The sequence below is a fragment of the Lissotriton helveticus genome, chromosome 1_2 (genome assembly GCF_964261635.1).
Source record: "Lissotriton helveticus chromosome 1_2, aLisHel1.1, whole genome shotgun sequence".
Lineage (NCBI taxonomy): Eukaryota > Metazoa > Chordata > Amphibia > Caudata > Salamandridae > Lissotriton > Lissotriton helveticus.
This window is the reverse complement of record NC_136058.1, coordinates 224,342,699-224,364,708: the sequence shown is the minus strand read 5'-3', so window position 1 is coordinate 224,364,708 and position 22,010 is coordinate 224,342,699.

Sequence of the window (22,010 nt, the reverse complement as noted above, 5' to 3'; positions counted from 1 at the left end):
GGCAATGGCATATGTAGAGTAGAAGGGAGGCCGCCTTAGGGATGGGATCTAGACTGCAATATATTCAAGAAGAGAGGGCTAAAGATCCATTGGTGGTTAGTGGTGCTGGCAGGAAAAGGATATATAGGGGTCATAGGAGATCTCCGGCATGGTGAAGTCCTCAGCTGTATGGGAGTGAGACAGAGGACCGAGGCAGGGGGGTACCCAACCTGGCCAGCAGGGAGGAGGCTGATAAACAGGAGAACCGTGAAACTTCATGTGCAACATGGTACAGTAGTAATCACCACATAGCATAATGCAACATCATATAACAAAGAGCATAAGAAACAAACAATTATACATAGAAATTCAATGATTAAGACATTAACTTTTTTTTCAGCTCAAGTCATCCCACTTGTAGAGCGTACTGCTGCCTCCAAAGATGTGTCCCATGGATTGGGCAAGCTCCTGAGAAAGAAACACATAAAAACATGGGCCTAGATTTCCACTGGACAGGAGTCGAAAAGCAAAGTTTTGATATCATTTTTATGAAAACAGATTCAGAGTGAATACTCTTCAAGCTGAGAGGCAGTGTATTGCACAATTTAGAAGCCAGGTGACTGAAAGATCTGCCGCCTATTCTAGTTTTGTGAATGCATGGGGCTTGGAACCGTTTGTGATTATTAGATCTTAGGGATCTAGCTTGGAAGCAGGAATTCAATCTTCTCCTAAGGTAGGGAGGACCTTTATGACTAAAGGCCTTAAAGGTGAAATTAAGTGATTTAAATTGGATCCTCTTGATGTCTGGAAGCCAGTGAAGATGAGGTAGGTGATGAGACACTGGTGTACGCAGAGGAATCTTTAAGATGAAGCGGAGTTAGGGATTGCTTGTAACAGTTGAGTTAGGTAAGCTAGCAGACCCAAATACAGATTGTTGTCGTAATCCAATTTGGACCTGAGTAAGGCATGAACAATTGTTTTCCAAAAGTCCTCCAGAATAAGATTAAGCATCCTTCTGAGAGTCCTAAGAGCACCAAAGCAGGTGGCAGAAATAGACTTGATTTAAGGGTCAAAAGTAAGAATAAAACCAAAAGTTTGGGAGAGGAGCACCCAATTCAGATGGCCACCAGATGCTAGACTTTTGGAGATGTCTTGGTGCCAAAGAAGCAGATATCTGTTTTTTTCTGAGTTAAGCTAAATGCAGCTAACATTCATACATCCCACCAAAGCCTTCAAGAACAGTTTAAAAGAACAGGGTTGCTGATGCATTTTTATGAAAAGCCAGGAGGAGTTGGATGTCATCCACATAGGAGACTGCCCGATCCCCCAAGGTCTCACCTAGTTTGCCTAGTTTAACCAATGGCTCAAGGTAGATTTTAAAAAGGGTTGGGCTAAGTGCTGAACCTTGAGGCACACCACACTCAAGTGGCTTGGATGAGGAATTAAAAGGTGTCAGGAAGACTACTTGAGAGCGATCTTCCAAGAAGGATTCGAGCCAGAGCAGAGCCTTGGGCCATATGTAGGTAATCTCTATTTACCGATTCTTAAATACTGAATTTTACTGACTCAGTATTTAAGAATCGGTAAATAGTATGTAGGTAAAAATTCGGTAAATGTTACTGGATCGGTAATTTTCGGTATTACCCATTCGGTATTCACCGATTCGGTAATTCCCATTCATTCCTATGGGTCTGGAGGCCATAGGAATGAATGGGAAGCCATTCACTATTACTGAATCGGTAAATGCTGAATCGGTAATAGGGGGAACATATTCAAGGGTGGCATGGTGTCACATTGACACCCTGTTGCACCCCTGAATTGTGAATGTGTGCACATATGGCACACATACATGCCCTAAGGGCATATATGTCTGCCACATGGCACTTTTAAACAGCACAACATTGCTTTTTTAAAGGTTTTTGATATTTACCACCAACTTGTAGTTGGTAGTGAATAATGAATCCTTAAATAAAAAATGCACTCACTTGAGTGCTCCCTACATAGGATTTAAGGATTCAGTAATTTACCGATTCCTTAAATTACCGAATCGGTAAATTACCGAATCCTTAAATCCAGCCACCTACATTAAAAAAGCAAAATACCGGTCGGTAACGGCAAATTTATAAATTTTTGGCCGTTACCGACCGGTATTAAGCTACCTACATATGGCCCTTAGTCTCTGATTCCAATCCTCTTCAGTCTACCTAACAGAATAGCAAGGGAAACAGTATCGAACACCGAGGACAGATCCAAAAGTGTAACCATAACTGAGGAGCTCTGATCAAGATTTTCTCTTATAAATTCTGACACCCTGAGTACAGCAGGCTTGGTGTTGCAGCCCGCACGAAAGCCTGATTGGGAGTTGTGCAGAAGGAGGTTAGAATCTAGAAATTGTGATAGCTGCCTGTTGACAATTTTCTCTAAAGGTTTAGCAACTGTGGGGAGAAGACAAATCGGTCTAAAGTTGCTCAAGAGTTTTGGGTCAGCAGACTTTTTCTGTTCACAGAGGGAGCTATTATTACTGCTTCCAACTATCAGCAACCAATGCAAATTCCAGAGAACTATTCATCCGCTTTTTAAAGACAGGTTTAACCATAGAGGTGGCAATATTTAAAATGGCCGGAGGGCAAGGGTCTAGAAGGGAACCAGATTTACATTTTACAAGTTCTGATGCTGAGTCTGCTGAGGAAGTAGGGCAAAATCTAGTAAGTAGAGGGTCTGACTGAGTAAAAGATTAGGGGCCAGATGTAGGAGGCCATTTACCGACCGCTAACGGCCTATTTCGGCCGTTACCGACCGGTAAATGGGTATTTGTGATGTAGGGGGCCAATTTTACCAATTCGGTAAATTTACCGAATCGGTAAATTTACCGAATCTGTAAAATACAGAATCTGTATTTTTACCGATTCTGTAACTGCCAGATGTAGGTGGGACTCTTCTGAGTCCCAAAGGCCTTACAGATTCGGTATTTTACCACCCAATCCAATTGGGTGGTAAAATACCGAATCCAGGTGTGCATGCACATGTGTGCATGCACACCTATGCCATGTGACAGACAGACGTGCCCTTAGGGCATGTATGTGTGCCACATGGCACACATGCCTGTATTTGGGGTGCTAGAGGGTGTCAAAGTGACACCCCCTGCACCCTTGCAGGATTCGGTATTTACCGATTCTGTAATTACAGAATCAGTATTTCCCATTGATTCATGGGCTTTTTACAGAATCGGTATTTCAAATACCGATTTTACCCACATCTCCCACCTTCTATTTTACGGATTCATAAATACCGAATCGGTAAAATTCGGTATTTATGAGTCGGTAAAATAGAATTACCTGCATCTGGCCCTAAGCCCTATGGCCAGGAGGGACCTGTACAGTGAATTCCTCATAAATGTTTTCGATTTTCTTGAAAAAGAATTCAGGAAGATCTTGGCATGCTTTCAGCAACAGAGAGAAAACATTTTCTCATGAGATAAGATAGAGGCATGAATTCACCATTTTAAACAGCTCTCCAGATTTGTTAAATACCTCACAAATGGAAGAAAAAATGACAGATTTTTGAGTTTCCGAGATTGTGGTATGATAGCTCTTCAGCGCAGCCTGATAGGTTACTTTCGCCTCTTTATCATAATCCACCGTCCATCTCCACTCTAGCCTTTTGCATAGAGATTTTTACACCTTAAGTGCATCCAATAACCCCGGTGCGGAAGGTTTTGATCTTTTAGAAGTGTGGATTTTAGAGGAACAATATCGTCCAATGCACTGACCAGCCAGTTATTAAATTTGGCCACTTCATATTACAAATCTCCAGTGCAATCACAGGGGGGTAACTGTAGTCTCTCCATTTGTTGAGATTCAGAGATTTGTGCCAGGGTGTTGATGTTTTCCTAACCAGCCCTTGTGCACACCGGGCACAGAACATTGAAAGGAACCAGAAAATGGTCTTCCCAGGAATGCTTCAATGCAGGTGTGACCAGAACTGTAGAGGGCCTTGATAACATAAGATCAAGAGTGTGACCTGCTTTATAACTGAGCTCCATTACACGTTGCTCCAAATTGAAATTTTCCAACGAGTACAGGAAATGCTGCGCAAGTCTGTTATTCTGGTCATCCACATGCAGGTTGAAATCCCCTAACACCAAGAAATTGGTGTACAGAGGAGGCAGCTGACCTAGCACATCAGATTGTCATTGTAAGGAGTCAGTCGAAGTGTCGGGGGTTGGAAAATAAACACCACAGATACGGTAAAGGAGAGGTCTAAAATAATTGTAAAGACTAAACCTTCGATGGTATTGATGTTTACCAATTTTGAAATCAAGCAGGAGCAGGAGGAGAGATGTATTACTGCCACCCACACCTCAGTTTTTCTGCAACCAGTCTATATGTTTGATTGAAAAGTCAGGAGGAAAAGCCAGTGAAATGTCAACAGCCAACCAATTCTGAAGCCAAGTTTCTGTTCCAATGGTTCTCAAAAAGTAAGTTAAAGATATCTCAGGCATGTCTGGGTAGAGACCGGCAGTTAATGAGACAGGCAGAGCAAAATGGACCTAGAGAGGCAGAAGCATTAGCATCAGAAACACTACAAAGGATTGTGCCACAATCCCTGCCAGAGGACAAACATGACTTCACATAAGGACACAGAAAAACCACAGACCAGGCCTTTGTACCCCCTTCCCTCCTTACCAGGTGCCAACTCACAAACATGGTTGCAGGAAGCAGTATGGAATTTCAGCAGCTCAGCCCCTGAGCATGCTTGTTAGGGGACATTGTGAAAGGTGCTACTGACAGCGTGACTGGTGCTGGCTGTGCTCTGGATGGTCCCGGGTCTTCTTAAAAAATTCTTGATCCACAATCACATTTGTAAATAGCACGAGGAATACTTTTATTTCCCCTTTTGTTGAACTTTATAAAGAATTATAGAGTGTCCGAAAAAACAAGGGTCAATTATGTTTTCTGTATAATACTGTTGACACCGGGACTAGTATATGTGTATGTATGAGTTGTGGGATGAATGTATGGCCAAGAGTGTTTGAAATTGAGAGCGTGTTGAATTTGTTGTGTATATTAATATTTCACTGTTGTACAGAATTGTATATGGTTTGTATTTCCATGCACAAAACAAATATGTGGTAAAAACTGAATTTATCTTTGAAGCAATAAAATTATATGTTGCAATTTATCAAGCAGGTTTCCATGTTACATTCATGTCAACCATTTCTCAGATTTAAAGAAAATTGAAATTAAGGTTCTCAGCACTGGCAATTGTTTCGTTTCTTTAGTTTAGTTTGGCTCAGCCTTGCTGAGTTTTTTGAGTCAAGACCCTTTCAGTTGTTTGACTGGATGCAGACAAGCACAAACCAGCTTGCCTTATGCATGCCAGCGGCACACCTTCAGCACGCTTCGGCAACATTGCGGACTTTTGTAGGTAATGAAACAGTGTTTCTAAAATGCTGAAGCACACCACCAACAAAATTACCTCTCACTGTCGGATTGCGGAAATGGAATAAGCATGGTGCATGAAACGAATACAAATAGAATTGTGACCGTAAACTATGAGAAAAACGAAGTGTACTCATCCATGCTATGGGGTGTTGCGGAGGGTCTCGGTAGCCATCACCAGAAGTCCTCGTTGTTGTTCCAGCGATGAGCGGACTTATCCCATCCTGATTCCTGATTAAGATCCACTAAAGCTCTGATGGCTCTGTCCTTCCCACTTTGCAAGTGTTATGGGAAACTCTGTTCCTTTAACCTGTCCAAGGTATGGGAATTCTCATTGCCCCTGGGGTGAGAATATCATGAGCAGGGAGTCCTGTAAATTGTCCAAGAAGGATTGCAAGTCCACTGATTCCAGTAAGTCTGTGGACTTGCCATCCATAGTGATCCACATCCTGGGAGATTCAAGCAGTCATATTTAATGCCCCATTTGCGCAGTTAGGATGGGGAGAGAGGAAGGCCTTGTGCTTTTCATTTGTCTCTCTGTAGAAATTTGCTGATATGTGGATTTTGTGGCCTTTGTTGTTGTAGAATCAATGTTTGTGGGCAGTGGCCAAGATTTGTCAGACCTGCCTGTGCCTCAAGAATCATGCTATTAGAGGGTGGGGGTTGTCACCAATCATGGGTCTGCATGTGTGGATGGGATGGGGTAATTGGATCTGCAGTGGTGGGGTGAAACTCAGGCCCATAAGTCATGAACGTAGGTCATATAAGAAGCCCCCTCCATTATCCTGTTCAACCTTCTCCAGGAATCAAAAAAATCATACATTGCCTCTCCCGCTCCTATCCTCCAGGTCAGTGATCATGTGTCGTAAGTGCAAAAGTTCTGTTTCCCAGGAGCCTGACTGCATCATTCAGGATTCCAACGCAGAAAGACAAGTGCCCATGCCATCTAATCAGGCATGGAGCACACCTATATCTGTGCTGATGCACTTCATGTCAGTGGTAAAGTTTGTGATGTTGGCCTCGCTCAGTTCCCGCTTGAGACTTTCTACAGTAATTTCGTGCAAGATGCGCTTCATCATGTTGTTTTGGCACCCTGGTGGTGACGAAGTAGAAAGTTTGCGTTGGGTCACAACCCTATGGGTGGCAGTCACAGCCAATGGTGGAGAATCCAATGGATCATCCGGGGGTATCCCAAACACCGTGGGAAAGTTATTTCAGGCTACCCAAGTCTTAGGGGCCCATGCCAAGGACCCAAAAAATCCCAGTTTGGGAATGTCCCGGAAGGTGGGTCGGAGGTCTCCCACCACAGAGCTGACAGAGGTTGGACCAGAATTATGATGAGGCATCACAAAGGCTAGCAGGAGTAAGGTTGGCAACTGCAGCGAGATAGGCTTGGCAAGGGTCCAGGGCTCATGCAGGTCAATCAGAGCAGTATCTCCACTTCAGCAACAAAAGGGGGTGGGTTTGAGGTAAGTGCAGTACCCCACAAGTGTGTGCCTCATGTGTCTGTGGCTGAGGCAGCACGCAGGCCAGTCATTAGAGAGCGGTCCCCTCAGTGTTTCCACCTTGCACCATGGATGGCCTTCTCCCAGACTGGGTAGCAAAAGGTCTTCCTACCTTGCCTGGCATTGCAGACGCAGTCTGTGGTTAGTTGCTATGCAGCAGTAGGTCTGTCCTGGAGTCCTGGTTCTTGTGGTGAGTAGGTGCAGGCCAGGCAAGGCCAGAAGGCCCACCCTCCAGTAATGGTCAAGGGCCGCCATGGCGTTATGGCCCTTTGGAGAGGCTCAGCTACTCTCTAAAGGTAGGAGGTTCCCCTGCAGTCATCTTAAATGCAGGTGGACAGGATGGGGCCCTACATTGGCTTACTACTCGCTCATGGCAAGGTGAGGACTTATCCCTGAATACACCAGGGAGGTGATGGGGTGCAAGCCATGCCCATTAGGCCCCACTGTGCTCAAATGGGGTGATGGGTTCCAGGAAAGGCCCTCAGGTGACCTGTTGACAGCAGACATGGCTGTAATAATGACCTGATGAACCAGTTAGTACCTGAGGGCCGCAGAATCGTCCCAATGGGTTACAACCCTCTTCCAAGGGTGGGAGGCATCGAACTTGAGGTTTCCCCTCTCAGTATTGGAGGGCCCCACCGCAGGGACATGAGAGGCTCGTGGGACTAAAGCGAGGAAGGCCTTGTGCTTTTCATTTGTCTCTCTGTAGAAATCCACTGATATGTGAATGTTGTGGCCTTTGTTGTTGTAGAATCAATGTTTGTGGGCAGTGGCCAAGATTTGTCAGACCTGCATGTGCCTCAAGAATCATGCTATTAGAGGGTGGGATTCGTCACCAATCAGGGGTCTGCATGTGCGGATGGGATGGGGTCATTGGATCTGCAGTGGTGGGGTGAAACTCAGGCCCATAAGCCATGAAAGTATGTCATATAAGAAGCCCCCTCCATTGTCCTGTTCTCCAGGAATCAAAAAAATCATACGTTTTCTCTCCCGCTCCTATCCTCCAGGTCAGTGATCGTGTGTCGTAAGTGCAAGAGTTCTGTTTCCCAGGAGTCTGATGCACTTCATGTCAGTGTCGAAGTTTGTGATCTTGGCCTCGCTCAGTTCCCGCTTGGGACTTTCCACAGTAATTTCATGCAAGATGCACTTCATCATATTGTTTTGGCACCATGGTGTTGATAAGGAGACACGCTCATTCGCTTTGGCGCCTTCCTTTCCAGGCTGCAGTCGGCGCGCAGCGCTTTTAAATTGCATTTTTTAATCGTTTTTGTTTGTGTGTTTAAAAGGGGATTTCTCACCTGGTTTTAACTAGCGCGGTAGCGCCCACATTCTTGCACTATAATCGTGCCCCCCACCGCTTGCAGAAGCGGAGCGCTGTCACCGGCATCTTGATTGTGGGCAGGAAGTTGGGCCGCCATATTGGGGCTGCTGCCTTGCAGCGCGCCACCTCACTCAGCGCTCTAGTTCTCCGTGTGGAGAACGAGGAGGCTGCACTTAAGGCGAGCTGGTGGGAGCTGCTCGACCTTCGGTAAGGAGACACGCTCATTCGCTTTGGCGCCTTCCTTTCCAGGCTGCAGTAGGCGCGCAGCGCTTTTAAATTGCATTTTTTAATCGTTTTTGTTTGTGTGTTTAAAAGGGGATTACTCACCTGGTTTTAACTAGCGCGGTAGCGCCCACATTCTTGCACTATAATCGTGCCCCCCACCGCTTGCAGAAGCGGAGCGCTGTCACCGGCATCTGGATTGTGGGCAGGAAGTTGGGCCGCCATATTGGGGCTGCTGCCTTGCAGCGCGCCACCTCACTCAGCGCTCTAGTTCTCCGTGTGGAGAACGAGGAGGCTGCACTTAAGGCGAGCTGGTGGGAGCTGCTCGACCTTCGGTAAGGAGACACGCTCATTCGCTTTGGCGCCTTCCTTTCCAGGCTGCAGTAGGCGCGCAGCGCTTTTAAATTGCATTTTTTAATCGTTTTTGTTTGTGTGTTTAAAAGGGGATTTCTCACCTGGTTTTAACTAGCGCGGTAGCGCTCACATTCTTGCACTATAATCGTGCCCCCCACCGCTTGCAGAAGCGGAGCGCTGTCACCGGCATCTGGATTGTGGGCAGGAAGTTGGGCCGCCATATTGGGGCTGCTGCCTTGCAGCGCGCCACCTCACTCAGCGCTCTAGTTCTCCGTGTGGAGAACGAGGAGGCTGCACTTAAAGCTCGCTCCTCCCGCGCAGCGGTGACGCGCAGCGGAGGCGCCTGACTCGCGCCTGAGTCAAGCCAGAGTCCTGCCCGTCTGCGCCCGTCCGCGTCCCGGAGGCGTTTCGGTCGGCGGGTGGGGCTCTGCTATTCCAGCATGTGCATAGTTGGCGCACCTATCGTGCGCTACACGTTTAAGGAGCTGTGCTCTCTAAATCATCGGGAGAGCCGCTGCTGCTCGGTCTTCCCTGGCCGCCACAGGGGTAAGTTGCGTTGCCCTTGTTGTGGCTGGCGTCCCAACCGGGCGCTGTCATCTGCCCCTATTAGTAACATAGCTGGCGCAGAGTATTCCTGCATGCTGCTCAACACCAGATCGGCGTGCAGTCATGCGCAAGACATCTTCGAGCTACTCGATACAGAGAAGCCACTCTGTTTAATGTTGACCGAGACTTGGTGGGGAGAGGCCTCTAACCCTGACGTGGTGACGGCAATCCCGCCTGATTACAACATCTTCAGGAAGGACAGAGCCAAGGGAAGGGGTGGAGGGGTCGCACTGGTGGTGAAGAAGGGCACGTTGTGTACCGTCTTGCCTACGGAGGACATCCGCGGCTCGGAATCGCTGGCCTTTTCTATCACGCTAGCGCCGCACCAATCAGTGAAGGGACTTTTGGTCTATCGACACCCTGGTCCGCCCGGAACGTTCTTTGCAGATCTCGACTCGGTGTTGCTGGGCCTGGCCTTGAGAGCAGAACATTGTATAGTAGCGGGGGATTTTAACTTTCGGATGGATGATCCGTCTGACCCGGCTGCTATAAAACTTTCCGAGGTCATGATCCCGCTGGGTCTTATCCCTTACCTGCAGGGGCCGACTCACGTTAAGGGGCATACTCTTGACCAGGTCTTTTCTTCATCTCCTCTGGTGATAAAAGAGATTCTCCCGGTTCTGTGGTCTGATCACTGGCTTGCCAAATGTGCAATCATTGGCACTGCCAGGTCGTCCATCTCTGTCCCACAACAACGGGGACGAGCGTTCAGAGCGTTTAACAGAGTGTCCCCCGAGATGCTTGCGCAGGCTGCGTCGGATCATCCCTGTCTTCTCGCCGGTGAGCTGGAGAGAGATTTGGAGTCCCTGCAAGCATGGCTTTCTGATAGGCTTAACGACCTGGCCCCTGTGCTGCCCCCCCGCTTGACACCAAAGCGGGTTTCGGCCCCTTGGTTTACCACTGCACTGTGGGCTAAGCGGCAGCAGTGTAAGGTAGCCAAACGGGCCTGGCGGGCACACTATGATAGTACGGACAGGTTGGCCTACAAGGCTGTGGTTAAGGCTTACCACCGGGATATCCGCCTTGAAAAAAAAGCCTATCTTGCGGGGAGAATTGAAGCGGCCTCTAATTCCAGCAAGGAGATCTTTACCATAGTTAGAGAATTTATTTCTCCTCGGACCATCACATCGGTAGAGGTGCCCTTAGAATCCTGGGCGGCGGACCTTGCTTGTTTTTTCACAAGCAAGATAAAACTTATACAGGACTCTTTTCCATCGGGAGTTCCTGTTAGGCCGCTTACATCTGCGGCCGGTATGTCCCCTCCGGCCTCGCAGGGTGTCACATTGGCTGCGTTTCCATCTTTGCCAGCCCCAGCCTCCTTAGCGCTTATGGGCAACTTGAAATCTGGGTCTCCACTGGACCCTTGCCCAGCTAAGCTTTTGGGTAAGTTGGCGGAAGTGATTAATCCACTGGCGAACCCTCTTCTGAATCTCTCGTTGAGTCAGGGAGTGGTTTCGCCAGTCTGGAAGCAGGCAATGGTCATCCCGCTGCTTAAAAAACTGGGTCTTGACCCGAAGGTCCCAGCCAACTATAGGCCGATTTCTTTGTTGCCGGCTCTCGTAAAAATCTTGGAGAAACACGTTCAGTCGGTGCTCTCCAACTTTTTGGAGACCCACGAGATCTTACATGACTCCCAGTCTGGCTTCCGCTCAAATCGTAGCACCGAGACCGCGCTCCTTGAGGTTTCTGAAACTATCAAAGGGGTGCTGGACACCGGGGGCAAAGTCATGCTGGTGTTGTTGGACTTGTCGGCGGCTTTTGACACCGTCCCCCATGATGGCCTTCTCGCAAGACTCTATGAGATCGGCCTTCGGGGGACGGTGCTCAGCTGGTTTTCGTCCTTTCTAGCTGGCCTGCCGGCAAACGGTCTGGACATCGCCTGACACCGCCGTGATGCCGCCTTTGGGAGTTGGGGTCCCTCAGGGCTCTATATTGAGCCCGACCCTCTTTAACATCTTTATGACCCCTTTGGCGGCGGTGGCGGAGTCGTTCGGTGCCCGGATCGTGTCGTATGCCGACGACACCCAGCTCCTCTTTTCTTGTGAGAGAGGGGCAGACTTTGACGGGGAGAGTATCCGGAATTGCCTTGGGGCTGTGTTTACATGGTTCCAACTGAACAGCCTCAAGTGCAATTCCGATAAGTCTGAGGTACTCTTCTTTGGGTGCGACACGGAGCCCAGCTGGCAGGCCTGGTGGCCCATCGATATGTTCCCTCCGTCCGGTTCTTCCCCTATGGCTAAGAACTTGGGGGTTAAGATGGACAAGGGGCTGACGATGAGAGCCCAGATCCTTGGGGTGACCGGCACCTGTTTCGGTCTATTAAAGATGCTGCGGAGGTTCTTGCCTCTTCTGTCGGAGGAGCACAGGAGGCTGACTGTGCAGGCTCTGATAGGCTCCAGGTTGGATTATGCCAACATTCTTTACCTGGGCCTACCAGAGTACCTGGTGCAGCGGCTTCAAGTTGCGCAGAATGCGGCGGCCAGGGCCATTTTTGGTCTAAACAGACGTGCCAGCGTCTCGGGTCTATTGCTGCCGCTGCACTGGCTACCCATCCGCAAACGGATCGCCTTTAAGGCAATGACTTTGGCCTACAAGGCTCTCCACGCGGTGGGAGCAAAGCATCTCCAAAGGAGACTGGCCTTTTACCATCCGGCCCGCTCTCTGAGGTCAGAGTCTTTACTTCTGGCGGTTGTTCCTCGAGTTAAGAGAGTGCGCCTGGGCGGCCGCTCCTTTGGCCTGCTGGCTCCGCAGATGTGGAACCCGCTCCCGCTCCCGCTTCGGGGGGCTTCTAGTCTTCTTGACTTCAGGAGGGGTCTAAAAACCTGGCTGTTCACCCAGTAGGCCACCAGCAGTCCCTTTTTTTACTTAGTTGTTCTTTTTTACTTATTTGTTCTGTACTCTCTTTTTACTCTGTTATGTTATTGCGAATTAGTTCTCCTTACCTAAAGCGCCAGGACACTCTTTTTGAGTAACCATTGCGCTATACAAAAGAATAAATAACATAACATAACATAACATGAAGTAGAAAGTTTGTGTTGGGTCACAACCCTATGGGTGGCAGTCACAGTCAATGGTGGAGAATCCAAGGGATCGTCCGGGGGTATCCCAAACACCGTGGGAAAGTTATTTCAGGCTACCCAAGTCTAAGGGGCCCATGCTAAGGACCCAAGAAATCCCAGTTTGAGAATGTCCCCGAAGGTGGGTAGGAGGTCTATCACCACCGAGCTGACAGAGGTTGGACCAGAATTATGATGAGGCGTCACAAAGGCTAGCAGGAGTAAGGTTGGCAACTGCAGCGAGATAGGCTTGGCAAGGGTCCAGGACTCATGCAGGTCAATCAGAGCAGTATCTCAACTTCAGCAACAAAAGGGGGTGGGTTCGAGGTAGGTGCAGTACCCCACTAGTGTTTGCCTCATGTGTCTGTGGCTGAGGCAGCACGAAGGCCAGTCATTAGAGAACGGTCCCCTCAGTGTTTCCACCTTGCACCATGGATGGCCTTCTCCCAGACTGGGCAGCCAAAGGTCCACCTACCTTGCCTGGCATTGCAGACGGAGTCTGTGGTTATTTGCTATGCAGCAGTAGGCCTGTCCTGGAGTCCTGGTTCTTGTGGTCAGTAGGTGCAGGCCAGGCAAGGCCAGAAGGTCCACCCTAAAGTAATGGTCAATGGCCGCCATGGTGCTGTGGCCCTTTGGAGAGGCTCAGCTACTCTCTAAAGGTAGGAGGTTCCCCTGCTGTCATCGTAAATGGAGGTGGACAGGATGGGGACCCATGTTGGCTTACTACTCGCTCATGGCCTGCTTGATATAAGGTGAGGACTTATCCCTGAATACACCAGGGAGGTGATGGGGTGCAGGCCATACCCGTTAGGCCCCACTGTGCTCAAATGGGGTGATGAGTTCCAGGAAAGGCCCTGAGGTGACCTGTTGACAGCAGACAGGGCTGTAGTAATGACCTGATGAACCAGTTACTACCTGAGGGTCGCAGAATCGTCTCAATGGGTTACAACCCTCTTCCAAGGGTGGAAGGCATCGAACTTGAGGTTTCCTCTCTTAATATTGGAGGGCCCCACAGCAGGGACAGGAGAGGCTCCTGGGAGTAAAGCGAGGTGAAGGAGAGGGGAAGAGTCATGTAGTTCCATGCACTCCTCAAACCTGCAGCACAGAGGGCCACAGGAGGCATCTAGGAGTGCCCCAGGTAGTCAAAGTTATAATGCGGGCATATTGGTGCACAGATGTCGCCCCGTCTGTGCAGGTTAGAGTCCTCTCCGGTAGTCCGCGAAGGCCAGGAAACTCAGTGTCAGACGATCATCTTTGTCGGTCACATTTTGGTGGATAATGTTTGTTTTTATGGATCCTACTTTCCTTTACAAGGCCTTCAGCAAGCCTTCAGCAATGCAACTGCAAGTGCACATTTAATTTATTCACATTAATGGGTTGCAAAGGTTACTTTCTTGATGTTGTTAAGTTATTTTATTATTGGTCTGATGTAGAGTGCAACATTCTGTCCATCAATTGTTCTTTTTTCATTTGTCACCCGATTGGGATGGGTGTGCCCAGAAGTGGGTCCCGTGCTCTCCATGACACAGGAGTCAAGCTAGTCTGGCTGATGAGGCCTGATGCCCCGATACTGGTCCCAGGATGCTTGTTTCCAATCCAGAGAGGCCCTGGTCTGGCAGTTTGGGCTGAATTGTTCCCATGGGGAACAGGGTCAAAACTGAATTGCATATGGCTGGGTCTGAACTGGAATGGCAAGGGGAATAAACATAATTATGGATTTAGACCCAGATCTCTGTACTGGGGTGAATGTTTGACAATGTCAAACAGTCCCCCCAGTTATCGATGTTCCGCATGTATGACAGGTAGGTGTGCCATTTCTACCCTTCGCCGCAACAGCTGGATGGTCAATCACATTACACCCATAGGCGTCAGGCATATGGCTTGGCATCCCTGAGTTTGAACCAAGTTGAGTTAACCAGCTGCATAACATTTTCAAAACTATCTTGCACCTGAGTTTAAGTGCTGTGCTGAAAGTTTCTGGTGATTCGTCAAGCGGGCCTGAGAATAAGTGTGGGTCGGAAAACATACTCAGTGAGTCCGAAGCAAACAGGTGAGAAAAGAAGGGTGCATGGTAGGAATACCCTAACACCCTAAACCTGGTTTAGGCTCTCCCAGAGACCCTGTCAGGTCCGAAAATAAATGTAAAAGATTATTTGCAGCAAAAATTGTGAAGATTTGTGAATCCCTGTGGAAAAATTAATAAAAGAGCTTGCATGGACTTGTTTTTATTCGAGCCCCTAGGTGTGCCAGGTCTGAAGCCATATTATCATATTCAATATTGTGAGGGGTAGCATGCACATCACCTCCCCATGGCCAGTCTTGTCCTTAGGGACCGCCACCTCCCCGGGGTAGGCTGATTTTTACTTTTATTCTCCTGGAGCCATTAATGGCCCCGGGGACCACCACCCCTGGGCCGGCTTCCTATGTCCTGGGGTGCCCTCCCATAGGACAGAGGTGTTTGCTCTGACTTGGTGGGAGCTTTGACAGCTTCCTCCAAGCGGGAGCAAACAGTAAGTCGAGTCCCAGTGGGTGGGAGCAGGAAAACTGGGAGCAAACTTTTCATCTGTTTTCCTGCCCGCTGTTAAGTTTCATCCTCTTCTCTAGCAAGGATTAATGTTATCACAGATCTGTGGAATAATGCCTTGAGGAACAATCACATTTCTGAAATTACTTGCACACAAGGTCACTGGATACATTTCCTCATGGTCCAGTACCCAGCTGTAGGGTAGATTATGCACTAGACATTTATCCCTTGAGGTAGCTCTTACTAATTCACCAATATAAAGTACAATCAAATCCAAGTGACTTGGATTTGATTGTATTTTTAAGTGTATTTTTTAAAAAATATTGTGTACATTTATAATTTCTGTGATGATTGCGATAAGAGGCATGTACATTATTGAATAAGTAGATGCAAAAACACATATGAACATCCATGAAACAGAGATAGATATATTTGTTTTTAAATACAAATTGTGTTTTTTGTAATTTTGAACTTCTTTTATATAAATAAAAAATCTTTGGAAATAATATATACACCTTAGCTACGTAGCATATATAATTTTAGAATGTAAGTGCTCTTTTGATTGGTTCCAATGGAGACATAAAGCGTGAGTGCATGGAAAATTATGTCAGTTGAAATACAGTAAGCTTTTTAAGTGAACAAATTTGGAGATCTCTAACTAACAATAGAACTCCATAAAAATCTTGGAGATAGGAACTCAAGGGAACTTCTTGCGTTTGTTGATATAATTTACCCTGTTCCCCTGAGACACAAGGGTTACTCTCCTTCTATTTGCACCAATATAAAGTACTCCAGTTGGGTAGACATTTTTTGTAAAACTGTGGATTCTTGGTAGGTAAAGGGGCAGGTGAGCTTCTGTTCTAACCCAGTCACTCCCACAGCCACTGACGTACCCACACAGACACTCAAACATTCAATCACAAACCCATTCAGCCAATGTCACGAACACTCACAGATAGCCATTTACACACCCACTTACACACTCAGACAGTCACTCACACACCCATGAAACCACTCATACACCCACCCACAGACCCATTCAGCCACTTATACATGCACTCACACACTCACATAACCTCTCATATACCAAGTCACAGACCCATATAGCCACTCACACACCCAGTCACTGATGCATCCACTCAGAGAACCACTCACACATCCACACAGACATGCAGACACGTACTCACACACCCATTCTGCCACTCTCACATCTACTCACAGACCCACAGCCACTCGCACACTCATTCACACACGCGTACAGCCTCTCACCCACCCACTCACTTATCCACAAAATGATGGACATACCTACTCACAGACTCATATAGCCAAGCAAAAACCCACTCACACACCTACACAGCCACTCATACACACACTCACAGACCATACAGCCTCTCACACACCCACAAAGGCACTCTCAAAATAATTTTCACACATACACGGCTACTCACACACCAACTCACAGACCCATACAGCTGTTCACACACCCACTCAACAGCTCAAAAATCCACTCACATCCACTCGCAAACCCTGAAAACTACTAACAAGCTCACTCATACAGGGAATAAAATACCCACTCTCTGACCCATCCAACCACTCACACCAACAAAACCACTCACACACCCAAACAGACACTCACACACCCACATAATCTCTTCAACTCACAGACACATGCAGTCACTCATACACCCACTCATAGACCCATACAGCCACTCACACACCCACTCACACACCCATACAGACACTCACACACCCACATAATCTCTTCAACTCACAGACACATGCAGTCACTCATACACCCACTCACAGACCCAAGCAGCCACTCAGACACCCACTCACTGACCCATAGAGCCACTTACACACCCACTCATATACCCATACAGCTATTCACACACCCACTCACAGACCCATACAGCCACTCATTCACCCACTCCCAAAGGTTACAGGTTACAGTTGGGAAATAATGAATCACGAGAATCACGAATCACAAGATTCACACAAAAAACAAAGGTTATAGAGACGCTATAGTTAAGATATAAAATTAAAAAACATAAAAATTCCCTGAAAAAACAAAAGGTTACAGGGACATTATAGTTAGGAAATAAAATTAAAAACAACTTTGAGGGGGAGGAGCCTAGCTCGCGACCGAGATGGCCGCGCTTTAGCTCGGCTCCGTTCGCCCGCCTGTGTTTTCACATTTATCCTGCTGTAATCCTGCCCCGGGAAGCCCTGTTTGCTGTGTGGTAGTGCTACGACGCCTTGCAGGCACTTACCTCTTGTTCCGGTTATCCTGGCTGCTGTGGATCCGGTGCAGTGCCCCCGATTGTATTGGGGTGTCGGAGGCGGACTGGCCTGGATCTTCTTTCCGGCTCCCGGGCCGGACGGAGCCTGCGGATCTACCCTCCGGGGCGCAGAGGAGGTGGTCGGAAGGCCGTTGTTTGTGTGGGCCGGAGGTCCTTCCTGGCCGATTCCAGTGGGGAGGAGGCCTATGGTGGAGGCGCTGCCCTCCGTGGTCGGAGCTCCTCGTGTGTCCGGCTTGCTCTCCCTTTGTTCTCCGGTCCGGCCATTTTGATCTTGCCGCCCGGACTCGGAGAACGGGACCGGCGGCATTGGGTGGCCGGCGAGTCCCTCTCTTCTGGTGGCCCCCCTTCCTGCCCGGGGTGCTCTGTTGCCGGTCGGCGGGACTTTGTTTGCCTTGCTGCCGCCCCGGCGGAGATTTACAGCCGCGCTGCCTTGTCGGACTCTCAAAATGGCGACCGACCCCGGGTGTCTTGACCGGGCCTGGGCGAGCGCTGGAGGCCCGCCGCATGGCCCGGGTGCCGGATACTGTAAAGGTTTTCCTACACTTAAGGAGGTACTGGACACCTTGCTCTCCTGGCGGCTCTGTGTGACCGCGCCTGTCCTAGCTTCGGAGATGGTTCCTCACGGCGGGCCTCCGGAGCCCCCACGGCCAGATGTGATTGTGCCGTCGCGGGGTGCGGCTGGAATTATCCTGGCGGAATTGGCCCCGGCTCCGACCGCGTCTGCTGATGTACGGAACTTGTTGGCGCCTCCTCCTCCTGCGCTACCTTCTTTTTCTAAGGCCCGGGAGCTGGATTTTGCTTGGCCTGGCCTTCATGACTCTCCCGCTTCCTTTCGGTCGCTGCTGCCCGGCGATGTCTCCTGTGCTGGCCCAGATGGGTCGGTTTTTCTGGACATATCCTTGGACTTGTGCCTGCATCGTTTGCTACACTTCGTGACTTTCCTGGATCTTCCGTGTTCCACTATACGTGCCTTTTCCGGACTGCCGTTGGATCTTCCTGCTGTCTGTCTCCTGTTCTTCGTAGCCTGGTCCTCGCTGGATCGGACCGTTTCCACTTTGGACAAACAAGGACAGGGCTGATGTATACTGGCATCAGTGTGCGGTAGTCTTGCACTGGTTTGGATGGTCAACCTGTCCCGGTATGGTTCTGTGTGACTGACTGGTGCCCCTGGACTTTAACCCGATGATCTTTGGCTTCCCGGGGACTTGGCTCCTCGACTCAGGCGGGTGGCTGGGTGCGTTTACTCCTGTCTCCCGGCCCTCCCCCGTGTATGTCTGTGTGTGTTTCCCATCCCTCGTTTCCTTCTCTTACCTTCCCATTTTTGTCTTTTGTTTCCGACTTAACTTTGCTCCGCTATATTTCGGGTTCTAATTAGGGCGACAGGCACGCTGCGGGGGGGTAGGCCGTAGCCTTCTGCAGGGGTGCAGGGTGGGCTTTAGGGGTGGGTTGGGGGGGTCTATCCGTATTGGGGGGTCTTTTTCCTCCCTTATTTCCTCTTTTTCTGTTCTATGGCTCTTGTGTGTTCACTTTTTTCGGGACTCCGTCTCCTCCTGTATCCCCCTGGGGAGTTTCTGTGACTTTCGTATTCCGGTGTGTATCTGATTGTGGCTCGCTGGGTAATTCGATATTGATTTTTGCTACGGCGCTCGCCGGACTATATTATCCTGCTTTCACTCCTGGGGGTGCGTGGTTTGGTGGGAGTCCCTTCTTTCGTTCCCTTTTTCCCTCTCCCCTTTTTCCTCCTTTATGGGGGTCCTTTTATTTTTGTTGGGGTGCGTATCGTATTGTCTTTAATTATGTGGGCCTTTTTTGATCATCTCTCCTCAATTTGGGTGGGGGCGGCGACGGGTAGGTGCGATTTGATTGATGCCATTGTCGTTTCTTTATATTCCGATTATGTTTATACTCTTTGATAACTATGTTTGTATGGCCTCTTTTGTCATTCTGTGATCATAAGATGGCGGCTTGCCGCGGCCCCTCCCTGGTTGTTTTTTGCACGGCCCAAGGTTCTTCTGTTTCCCCGCCCCGCATTAGAAAATTAACCTTTTATTGTCCTGTTCTTGCTGATTGCTCGATGCCTTTTGTTATTTCTCCTGTGCTCCTGGTGACATATCCTGTTGAGAATCTGTTTTTCGTTTATTACGTTATCTGCCATGTGGTGGCCAGCCCTCGTGGGTTGTAGGCCCGTATTTGTGAGCTTTCTTTGTACAATAAAGGTTTTCAAAAAAAAAAAAAAAAAAAAAAAAAAACAACTTTGAAATTCACCCAAAAAACCAAAAGCTATAGGGACGTTATAGTTAGGCTCAGATTTTACATGCACAAAACCATAAAAATTCAGCATTTACAGTTACCTGAGCTAACTGTAACATATGCCCCCACAATGCCCTGCTTATAACCTCACATATCACATCACTCATGACATGGTCAGTGATATCACTGATGATATCTCAGAGTAGGGTAAGTATTTCATAGGTTTAAAATGTAAAATATTTTTAAGTTAGTTATATCTATGGCCACAGTAGTACAGTAGTATTCCCAAGGTATATAGTGATGACATGTTACTAGCTGATTGGCTAATGAGTATCTTTACAAAAGTGTATGGCTGCCTTTAATTTTTGAAAAGCCAACAATTACCTAATCAGCTAATGACTTGAGATAGCTATCTACCTCACTACTAACACTAGTTACCCCTACAGTTTGCCACAATATGAGACATCACTACCTTTAAATAGATGTAAACTGAAAAACAAATTACATTATTTACATGTACTGCACAAAATAAACATCTGTACACCATAATATCTAATACGGACATATTTAAACAAAATAACACTAACAGTTTTAGAACAATGCAAAAATGATAACATATATTACTACATTTAAATACATAAAAAATTACAAATTACATTACTTACCTCCACTAGTTAAAATAAAAATCTATGCTACATAATATTTAATCTTGCTAAATTTACACAAAGTACCTCTCCCGATTTTGGCACAACACAAAATATTAACCTACATGGCTGATTGTCACCATAGGTAAACACAGCCATCAACCTATCACATCACTAGTTCCATGCCCCATATATCGTGGCATACCATCAAGTATGTTTTATACAACTTATCATTTTACAGATACGTACACTAAGTATATATACATCCACAAAATTACCATTTACATATTATAATTGAAAGTTTGGGGATATAACATTAAAAGGTTTTTTCATGCCTTTTATTTAATTTACACACTCCACTTTCTACCATTCTAGTATATAAGAGTTATTTATACACGATTGCACTCTGCGCTATTTATAGTATGCCAGGCCACTTTATGACACTCCACTGTTTGCCACTAAATTCTATGTTAAACCAATGTCCATTATTCCACAGTACTCCACCCAGTTACACGGTATGCTACTCCAGTGTACACCACTATACTATATGCTATTATAGTCTTCATTACTGTACTCTATGACACCTTCATGTATGCCAATTTACTACATAACCAAACACTATACTGCTCCCAACTGTATGCTATTTCATTTTCGCAACTCCAGATTACACTCAATGCTTCTCTAGTATGCTCCACTTTATGGTACACTACTGGAGTGCACGCTATTCCAGTGTACGCTACTCCATGCTACGCCAATCAATTCTACTAAAACAATTATATGCCACTGCAGTATACCACAATATAATAGATGCTATTTCCGTTAAAAAAATCTACATTCTGTACCACTCCATTCAATAACACTTCAGTCTGTTACTAGACTCTACACTTCTATAATTCACCCTATTTAATTCTACAACACTTCAGTTTAAGCTACTCCAGTATATGCAATGTATGTCTCAAGACTTAACACTAGCAAACTCAATATTCTTAAAGAGAACAGTACTTAATTGTACGCTACTCCACTGTATAGCACTATACTTTATTGTACTCCACTAGACGCCATTGCACTTCTCCCTATTACACTGTACTCCAATGTAGAGTACGTTATTTCACTCTGCACTTCTTCACTGTGCGACATTGCAATATACACCACCACACTTTTCACAATTTAGAGTTACAACACTACACTATACCACAGTTGACTTTACGCAAGCCCACTGTACACCGCTCAACTGTACACCACTCCAATATATGGCATCCCCCTCCACCCCAGTCCACTGTTCACTATTCCAGTTTATACCACTCCACTCTACCAGACTCGACAATAAGCCACTTGACTGTAAACTATTTTAGTTTACGATTTTCCAATATATGCCCTACAATATACAACACTCCAATGTATATGAGTCCACAGTATGCCACTACATTTTAAACGAATACCTTCTGCAATATTTACAGAACGTAAATCAAATTTACCATACTCCACTTAATGCTATCCCACTGTATAACACTACACTCTACAGTACTAAGCATTATGCCGCTGCTATATGGCACTCTACTGTATCTGACTTCAGTGTTCTCCACTGCACTGTAAGCAGCTCACCTGTATGACACTCTGCTGCATGCCATTCCAGCGTATGCCACTCCAATCAACCTCATTCGACTTTATTTAAATCCAGTATTCCAAAATATAATGTACCACAGTACACTTTACAAAACTATCCACCATTATATTGTATCGCACTCCACTTTATACCAATATTACAAATGTGTTACTAACATTACAAAAACCATTGAGATGCATGAAAA